General features: G+C 46.3%; 1 long non-coding RNA gene across 1 annotated transcript in view; it reads right to left on the bottom strand.

Annotated features, from left to right (window-relative positions):
- LOC143764291 (uncharacterized) overlaps window positions 1–833 on the bottom strand; it is a 364,277-nt gene extending 363,444 nt beyond the window's left edge. The window contains exon 1 of the long non-coding RNA XR_013213142.1: window positions 101–833. This is a non-coding gene — a long non-coding RNA (uncharacterized LOC143764291). The remainder of the gene's footprint in view (window positions 1–100) is intronic.
- Between the last annotated feature and the right edge of the window lie 9,684 nt (window positions 834–10,517).

Below are 10,517 nucleotides of genomic sequence, written 5' to 3'. Positions count from 1 at the left end.
GAACAATTGATGATTATTCCAAAATTGTTGCGAGTGGTGTTTAGTGAAACCTTTCCTTTTTCCTTAGTATCTTCTTGTTACTTTGTTGCCACTTGTATACCTTAGTGTTTTTCCCTGTGAAAGTGCTGTGTGACTGTGGGTCTGTTTTGCACTGTATGCCTTGGTTATGCTTTCCCCTTGCACTTAGCAGACTAGTGCTACTTAGGAGCATAGTGAGGAACAAGTTCCAGGTGTTCCTACCATCTAGGGTAATCGTGGGGACAGGGATAGATAGGGACCCCTAGACTAAACAGCATAAGAGCACATTTGCAATTTCTCCGTCACACAGTGATATTTACTGACAAATTTCACCAATAACTCATTTTGTAGCTGTCCTTTTCTCCAACCTTTCTGACTTTGAGAGCCACAATCGGCTTTGAAAAAGGATTGCGAGCCACAATAAGCACTGAGGGTCATGAGCCACATCCAGCTTCTGCTCCCATCACAGTAGTGACATCCAGAGCCCCCATTACTGGTATATTGACAATCAAAACTTTTCCACAGAAATCATAATGAGGTAGTATACTAAAATCCAGGGGCTCCCAACTTGCTCACCTTTAACAAGTATTTCCACCACACTTTCCTATCCAGCTTTAAGAACTTCCTCTAACTGGCAGCATCATTCGATATCCAACTTCCCAAACTTAAGTTACCTTTGAACCTAAATATAATATTGCCTTGATCTAGCTTCTTCATCAATTATATCATGTGCGCTTCACATTTTGGGATCAGTTGCTTTAGCATTGTTTTTTTTTCTGTTTACTTTCTATTAATAATCGAATAAAGTTAAGCAAATCACATTTACCAGTTTGTGTCCTTTAATAGGGTGGGAGTTTTATTTCTCTAGTCGCCTTCCACGGCGGCATATGGAGGTTGTCTCTTTGCCCTAATGGGGAACAGGAAATACAGAGAGGTTAAAAGGACCTCCCACCTCCCACTTGTCAGTGTCTTTCCTGTTCCCTATGGGACAGGGAGAGGTGTTCCATGTGCTGTAGTGGCCGGCGACTGCAGTACCTCTTACAGGCTTTGCCTGTTAGCCGGGCAGCTGGCGGTCACTCCTAGCCTCCGGTGCTGCTCCAGTCGTCTTGCGTGCCGGTACCTCGGGACCCCTTCTCGGCCTTCCCGCACCCTTAAGAGGGCACAGTAGACCTGGGATCCCCAGCCGGGCTCCTCTCCGAGCTTCCCGGCTTCTCCTCCTCCTCCTCCTCCTCCTCCTCCTCCTCCTCCTCATTTTACAAACCTTGATTTATCATATGACCTTGCAGCTTATTGTATCAAATGTCCTCTCCATATATTGCACCATTGTCTTGCATCTTTCCCCATCATGGTCTTTCTCATCCATAATATCTTAACCCCTTAGTGACAGAGCCAATTTGGTACTTAATGACGGAGTCAATTTTTACAATTCTGACCACTGTCACTTTATGAGGTTATAACTCTGGAACTCTTTAACGGATTCCACTGTTTTTTTCGTGACATATTGTACTTCATGGTAGTGGTAACATTTCTTCGATATTACTTGCAATTATTTATGAAAAAAACAGAAATATGCAATTTTCAAACTTTGAATTTTTATGCCCTTAAATCAGAGGGATATGTCACACAAAATAGTTAATAAATAACACTTCCCACATGTCTACTTTACATCAGCACAATTTTGGAGACAACATTTTTTTTTGTTAGGAAGTTATAAAGGTTAAAAGTTGACCAGCGGTTTCTCAATTTTACAACAAAATTTACAAAACCATTTTTTTTAGGGACCACCTCACATTTAAAGTCACATTGAGGGGTGTACATGACAGAAAATACCCAAACTTGACACCATTCTAAAAACTACACCACCCATGGTGCTCAAAACCACATTCAAGAAGTTTATTAACCCTTTACGTGCTTCACAGGAACTGAAACAATGTAGAAGGAAAAAATGAACATTTTAACTTTTTTTTGCAAATATTTTACTTCAGAAGCAATTTTTTTTTATTTTCACAAGTGTAAAAAGCAAATTTGTTGTGCAATTTCTCCTGAATACGCCGATACCTCACATGTGGGGGTAAACCACTGTTTGGGTGCACGGCAGGGCTTGGAAGACAAGGAGTTCCTTTTGACTTTTTCAATGCAGAATTGGCTGGAATTGAGATCGGATGCCATGTCGCGTTTGGAGATCCCCTGATGTGTCTAAACAGTGGAAACCCCCACAAGTAACCCCATTTTTGAAACTAGACCCATTAAGTAACTTATCTAGATGTGTGGTGAGCATTTTGAATCCCCAAGTGCTTCACAGAAATTTATAACGTAGAGCCGTGAAACTAAAAAATCCTTTTATTTTTCCTCAAAAATGATTTTTTAGCTCGCAATTTTTTTTTTTCTCAAGGGTAACAGGAGAAATTGGACACCAGAAGTTGTTGTCCAATTTGTCCTGAGTACGCTGATACCCCATGTGTGGGGGGAACCACTGTTTGGGAACACATCGGGGCTCGGAAGGGAAGTAGTGACGTTTTAAAATGCAGACTTTGATGGAATGGTCTGCGGGCATCATGTTGGATTTTCAGAGCCCATGATGTACCTAAGCAGTAGTCCCCCACACATGTGACCCCCATTTTGGAAACTAGACCCCCCAAGGAACTTATCTAGATATGTGGTGAGCATTTTGAACGCCCAAGTGCTTCACAGAAGTTTGACGCAGAGCCGTGAAAATAAAAAATCTTTTTTTTTCCACAAAAATGATTTTTTAGCCCCCAATCTTTTTTTATTTTTTCAAGGGTAACAGGAGAAATTGGACCCCAAAAGTTGTTGTCCAATTAGTCCTGAGTATGCTGATACCCCCATATGTGGGGGTTAACCACTGTTTGGGCACATGGCAGAGCTCAGAAGGGAGGGAGCACCATTTGACTTTTTGAGCGCAAAATTGGCTGTCGCGTTTGGAAGACCCCCTGATGTACCTAAACAGTGGAAACCCCCCAAATCTAACTCCAACCCTAACCCCAACACATCCCTAATCCCAACCCGATCCATAATCCTAATCACAACGCTAACCCTAAGGCTGCTTTCACACATCAGGTTTTTTGCCGGATGCAGGTTCCGGCGTCGCGCCGGATCCGGTTTTTTTTTCAGGAAACCGGATGGCAACCGGAAGAGACGGATCCGGTTTTCGCCGGATCCGGTGTCCGGATCCAACGAAAAACCGGATCCGTCTCATCCGGTTGCCATCCGGTTCGTCCGGTTTTCTTTCCAGTTTTTTACGGATCCGGCTGTTAAAAACGCCCCCTGAAAGGTTAAAACGTTGATTGGTCGGCTTAAAACTATATATACAGTGTTCCTAACATCTGTGACTAGGGTTGAGCGACTTTTATTTTTATAGGATCGGGTCGGGTTTCACGAAACCCGACTTTCTCAAAAGTCGGGTCGAGTGAAATCGGCCGATCCTATAAAAAAGTCGGGGTCGGCCGAAACACGAAACCCAATGCAGTGCAATGGGATACTATGGTTCCCAGGGTCTGAAGGAGAGGAAACTCTCCTTCAGGCCCTGGGATCCATATTAATGTGTAAAATAAAGAATTAAAATAAAAAATATTGATATACTCACCTCTCCGACGCAGCCTGGACCTTACCGCTGGTAACCGGCAGCCTTCTTTGCTTAAAATGAGCACCCAAATAATAAAGTGGGCTAAATGCAGTTCAAAATTGGTAACAGGACTAACCAGGCGGCATTGCTTTGTTCAGTGGAGGACAACTGTAATGAGAGGCTGACACAGTGAGTAGGCCCAAATAAGTAACTAGGCTAAATGCAGTTCTAAATTAGTAACTGTAGGAAACAGGCGGCACTGCTTTGTTCAGTGGAGAACACCAAGCAGCGGCAGACACAGTTACTAGGCCCCAACCAAACTAGTAGGCCAACTGCAGTGTTATTTAAACAACTACTTAATGAGAGCCAGAAGGTTGAAGCTCAGACAAGGAAACCTAGAGGAGAACACCAAGGAGGAGGAGAACACCAAGGAGCGGCAGACACTGTTACTAGGCCCCAACCAAAGTAGTAGGGCAACTGCAGTGTTACATTAAAAACTACTTAATGAGAGCCTGAAGGTTGAAGCTCAGACAAGGAAACCTGGAGGAGAACACCAAGGAGCGGCAGACACCGTTACTAGGCCCCAACCAAAGTAGTAGGGCAACTGCAGTGTTACATTAACAACTACTTAATGAGAGCCTGAAGGTTGAAGCTCAGCTTTTTCAGTGGAGGACAGCGTGATTGAGTGGCGCAGACAGACAAAGGTAGTATGTGTTAACTAAAAAAGTTGGCTCTATGCAGTTTTAAATTGGTTACAGGGGTACACAGGCAGCATTGGTGTGGTCAGTGGAGGACAATTGGAAGGAGGGACCGCAGACAGACTTCCTAGGCCTAAAATAATAAAATAGGCTCTATGCAGCTTCCATTATGTGGCAGGGGTACACAGGCAGCATTGGCGTGGTCAGCGGAGGACAATTGGAAGGAGGGACCGCAGACAGACTTCCTAGGCCTAAAATAATAAAATAGGCTCTATGCAGCTTCCATTATGTGGCAGGGGTACACAGGCAGCATTGGTGTGGTCAGCGGAGGACAATTGGAAGGAGGGACCGCAGACAGACTTCCTAGGCCTAAAATAATAAAATAGGCTATATGCAGCTTCCATTATGTGGCAGAGGTACACAGGCAGCATTGGTGTGGTCAGCGGAGGACAATTGGAAGGAGGGACCGCAGACAGACTTCCTAGGCCCAAAATAATAAAATAGGCTCTATGCAGCTTCCATTATGTGGCAGGGGTACACAGGCAGCATTGGTGTGGTCAGCGGAGGACAATTGGAAGGAGGGACCACAGACAGACTTCCTAGGCCCAAAATAATAAAATAGGCTCTATGCAGCTTCCATTTTGTGGCAGGGGTACACAGGCAGCATTGGTGTGGTCAGCGGAGGACAATTGGAAGGAGTGTCTGACACAGTAAGTACTCCCAAAAACTAAATAGATGTTAATGTCTCCCCAAAAAAACGAAAAAGAAAAAAAAAAAAGGGTGGCATACTTAGGTACAGGGGTGTGCTCCTATGCTGACTTTCAGTCATTGTAATTTGGCGCAAAGTATTTACTGGTGTAAATGTAGCACATATCAAAGAGAACAGATAATACGCAGTCTAAAAATTCATATAAGAATAGCAAAAAACTTTATTTATCACAAATATTAAAAGCTGACAACAGGTAGCTAGAGAAGATATAGCACACAAGCAGATTAGTGCTATAAAACATCATTGACGGGAGGCATGAAACAGGGAGTTACTAGAAATGTATCCTGACTCAAATAATAATAATTTGATAGGCACACCAGAGGCAGTGGATCTAAATAACCCAAATTATAAACAAATATATGTATCCATACCCACTGGCAATGGGTCCCCATCCACAACAAAGTCCCAGACTAATAAACATTACATAACGGAAAACGGTGGAGCTAATGATGACATGTCCCCGCAATACCGCCACTATAGTATTAAACAATCATATGCAGCAAAAAGTGAAGATATAAAGCAGAATCGAAATTATACCCACCGCAATGTAGTCCAACTCGCCTGAAGCATGCCTCACCCCAACGTGCGTTTCGGTTAAAAAACCTTCGTCAGGGGGCCGAAACGCGCATTGGGGAGAGGCGTGCTAAAGTTTTTTGCTATTCTTATATAAATTTTTAGACTGCGTATCATCTGTTCTCTTTGATATGCGTTATATATGATGATAGGTCATATCATAGTCGTATCCATGGTGTAGCATTATTGACTGCTATATATGTATACCATGCGTACTAATACTATAAGTGGCTATATATGGTGTAAATGTAGGACAGGGCCCCTGACTATGTTAACTAGCATCATACATGTCAACAAATTGTTATTGTCTGTGCCAGCCATTGAAGGATTTCAGCGCATAGATTAAACAGTGGTGGAGCAGCGAGAGAGAATTTTGCACGTGGTAGAGCACTGTTTAACCTGGGGGGAGGAAACTCTCTCCTGGCCGGCGGTACAAGCCCAGGGCCCCTCATGTTACAACGGTGTGTCTGACGTTGGGTGCGCGCCACCACCGCCAGAGACACTTCATTGTACTATGAGGGACCCAGTGCCAGTGCCGTCGACCAAAAGTGGGCACACGCACCTCTTCAGACAAATGGCACTCTGACGGGTGCTTGCGCCAAGTGGCGAGACCACGGCCCCGTGGGGGGAGTTAGGCCATTTAGGGAGGTGTAAACATGTCGTATGCTGGACAAACAGCAGCTGCAAAGTAAGAGATTGGAACAGTCAGTAACACCAGTCCCAAAGCAAGACCTTTTTGCAGGAAAGCTAGGTGTCAGCCGGGAAAGGTGGGGCAAAATAATTTGAAATCCATGAGTGGTTCATTTTAATGAAGGTGAGATCATCAACATTTTGGGTAGCCAGAAGAGTCTTTTTTTCGGTCAGTATTGAACCAGCAGCACTGAATACTCTTTCTGATAGCACACTAGCTGCTGGGCAAGCAAGCTCCTGCAATGCATATTCGGCCAATTCAGGCCAGGTGTCTAATTTGGATGCCCAGTAATCAAAGGGGAATGACGGTTGAGGGAGAACATCGGTAATGGAGGAAAAATAGTTAGTAACCATACTGGACAAATATTGTCTCCTGTCACTTTGAATTGATGCTGCAGTACCTGTCGTGTCTGTGGTCATTGCAAAATCACTCCACAACCTGGTCAGAAAACCCCTCTGTCCTACGCCACTTCTGATTTGTGCACCTCTAACACCTCTGCCCTGTTGCCCCCTACAGCTCGTGTGAGAACCATCACCGGCGCTGTGTGCTGGGAATGCCTGAATCAAACGGTCTACAAGATTAGCTTGTTTGGTTGCCAATATTTGTTCGAGGTTCTCATGTGGCATGATATTTTGCAATTTGCCTTTATAGTGAGGATCAAGGAGGCAGGCCAACCAGTAATCGTCATCGGTAGTGTTGAGCATTCCGATACCGCAAGTATCGGGTATCGGCCGATACTAGCGGTATCGGAATTCCGATACCGGGATTCCGATACTTGCCGCGTATCGGATACCGGAATCGGAAGTTCCCAGATTCAAAATGCAGAAATTCAGCCAATGAGAATGATTTCAAGTGTGGGCACATCCTGTTCAGCATGGAGGGCATGAAACTACTGGCATGGCTGTGATTGGCTGCTGAAATGATGTCATGATGCAGTTTAAAAGTCGCTGGCGCCATTTTGCGATCACTCTGCTGTGAATTCAGTTAGTGACAGGACGCTGTTTGCTGACTGAGGGACAGTTTAGAGATAGCGATTTGCTTCTTTGTGCTTTCCAAAGGCTAATTTAGCAACCGCTGTGTTCACCTACTATTCACCTTCCTTTTGCCTTGTAGCGCTGTTTTCACAGCGATCTGCAAGGTCTCTCTGTGTGTGTGTGTGTGAGTGCAGCCCACTCTCTAGTCTGAGTGCAGCCACATAGGCCATCCATAGCTGGTTGTATTCAGTTCAGGGAGGGTGGTTCATTGCCTCATACTGTCCTTTTTTTTTTTTTTTTTGAAGTAGTGCAGGCTGCTGCACATTTTTTCCAAAAATTCCTATTAGTGTCTTTCCACCCGTCTCCAGCTAATTTGTGGAAAAACACTACATAGGATAAAGTAGAGGAGGGTTTTTGGGCCTTGCAGCGCCGTTTACGGCTGTCTGCACGGTCTCCGTGTGACTGCAGCTCGCCCTGTAATCTGTGAGCAGCTATAGCCTGGTTGTCTCCAGCTCAGGGTTTTTCACTGCGTCATACCGCCAAATCAATTTTCTTTTTTTTCAAAGTAGTGTAGTCTGCTGCTAATTTATTTTAAAAAATCCTATTAGTGTCTTTCCACCCGTCTCCAGCTAATTTGTGGAAAAACACTACATAGGATAAAGTAGAGGAGGGTTTTTGGGCCTTGCAGCGCCGTTTACGGCTGTCTGCACGGTCTCCGTGTGACTGCAGCTCGCCCTGTAGTCTGTGAGCAGCCGTAGCCTGGTTGTCTGCAGCTCAGGGTTTTTCACTGCGTCATACCGCCAAATCAATTTTCTTTTTTTTCAAAGTAGTGTAGTCTGCTGCTAATTTATTTTAAAAAATCCTATTAGTGTCTTTCCACCCGTCTCCAGCTAATTTGTGGAAAAACACTACATAGGATAAAGTAGAGGAGGGTTTTTGGGCCTTGCAGCGCCGTTTACGGCTGTCTGCACGGTCTCCGTGTGACTGCAGCTCGCCCTGTAGTCTGTGAGCAGCCGTAGCCTGGTTGTCTGCAGCTCAGGGTTTTTCACTGCGTCATACCGCCAAATCAATTTTCTTTTTTTTCAAAGTAGTGTAGTCTGCTGCTAATTTATTTTAAAAAATCCTATTAGTGTCTTTCCACCCGTCTCCAGCTAATTTGTGGAAAAACACTACATAGGATAAAGTAGAGGAGGGTTTTTGGGCCTTGCAGCGCCGTTTACGGCTGTCTGCACGGTCTCCGTGTGATTGCAGCTCTATCCGTTGTCAGTTCAGCCCCAAAAAAATAAATAAATAATAAAGTTCACCAAACACACCAGTTACACACCACTTTACATTTGTGTAGGCCACATTAGCTCATATTCAAGTCTAGTCCACACTTTACAAAATTAGTGTGTCTTATACCTGTTAGGAGGAGTTGCTCAGGAATAAGCACACAAAGCCGTTAGTACTTTTCTGCTTATCTTTATCAGTCAACCAAGATGAAGAAGGCAGTGAGTAAGGCACGTGGGCGTGGGCGTGGGCGCGGAGCAGGGAGGGGACGTGGGGATTCTGTGCCTGCTGCGGGCACCGGTGAGTCATCAGCACCCACTTTCACAAGGGAACAGTCGTTCATGCGCAGCTTTGTCGCCGAGCGCCGTACACCGCTGCTGCGTGAAGACCAAATTGAAGCCGTTGTGGGATGGATGGCAGCTAATGCATCAACTTCCATTAGTGCCACATCCTCTCAGACACAGAGCACTGGAGAGCAGCCATCTGTCTCTTCACCACCTGCAAAATTGCCCAGGCAGACAGAGATCCCAGGACAGGAGCAGTCTCTACTTCTGTTCTCTGAATCATCTCTTGGCTTGGAAACAGGGGGCCAGCCAAGCAGCATTGGAGAAATGGAAGAAGAGGCAGGGTGCAGTGATGCCCAACAGCTTTTTCTGTCTTCCTCTGAAGAGGCGGGTGGGCCAGTGGCTCCGGTCACCACCTCGCAGGCCGCATCAGCTGATGATGACACTCAGGTGCCACTTACTGGTGCGTGCTCTGCTGCTGAGACTACCCAGGAGGAGCAGTTGGGGGCAGAGGGTAGTGTAGATGATGAGGTCCTTGACCCATCTTGGCGTCAGGGACAGGAAGGTGGTGGGAGCAGCTCTGAGGAAGAGATTCCCCGTACGGCCCAAAGAGGGAGAGGGAGGGGGAAGACTGCGGATCCTGCAGCCTCCGCTTTGGCACCCGTAAGGAGCATGTCTCTTCCAAAAGTCAAAAGGGGGGCTCCCAAGACTTGCAGTGCCTGGTCCTTTTTTGACACAGTTGCAGATGACATTTGCTATGTCAGATGCAAGGTGTGTCATCAAAAAATCAAAAGAGGTCAAAAAGTCGCCAACCTCAATACCTCCAACATGTGGAAACATGTGCGCAACAGGCACCCGGCGGAGTTAGACAAACACACTGAAGAGCTAGGCCAACCAACAGCGGCAGCTACCACCTCTTCAGCTCGTGTTGCCTCTTCCTCTAGCTCACACGCAGCTGGTTCGGCTTCCTCCCAGGATCGCCGTGGAAGAACCTCTGGCCCTGTTGTCCAGAGACCCGCTGTCATTCCACCCGCAGCACCACTTTCCCAGTCAACCACACACTCCCAGCCCAGTCTACAGCCATCGGTAGTACAGGCATGGGAGAAAAGGCGGCCTTTCTCGTCAAACCACCCACGAGCACAGGCTCTGACTGCAGGCATTGCCAAACTTCTGTCACTGGAAATGCTGTCATTCAGGCTGGTGGAGACTGACAGCTTCCGTGACTTGATGTCATTGGCAGTCCCACAGTACAGTGTGCCCAGCCGCTTTTACTTCAGCAGGCAAGCCGTCCCTGCCCTGCACAAGCATGTGGAGGGACACATAAAACACGCGCTACTGAACGCCGTCAGTAGCAAGGTCCACCTCACCACCGATGCGTGGACCAGTCAACATGGACAGGGGCGATACCTTTCCCTCACTGCCCATTGGGTTAATGTCGTTGAGCCGGGTACAGACCGTGCGAGTGGCGCAGGACGTGTCCTGCCCACTCCAAGGATTGCAGGAATCCATTCTGTACGCATTGACTCCTCCTCTTACACCAGTTCCTCAGAATCATCGCTGCAGGAGCCGTCACAGTCCACCTCCACATGGACCCGTGATGAACGTGTACCTGTTACGACCGACATGAGCACAGCCGTGGCCAAACGTCAACAGGCCGT

This window comes from Ranitomeya variabilis, chromosome 4 (assembly GCF_051348905.1).
Source record: "Ranitomeya variabilis isolate aRanVar5 chromosome 4, aRanVar5.hap1, whole genome shotgun sequence".
In the NCBI taxonomy this organism is placed as follows: Eukaryota; Metazoa; Chordata; class Amphibia; order Anura; family Dendrobatidae; genus Ranitomeya; species Ranitomeya variabilis.
Note: the sequence above shows the minus strand (reverse complement) of the source record. Positions and strands in the feature narration are given on the sequence as shown.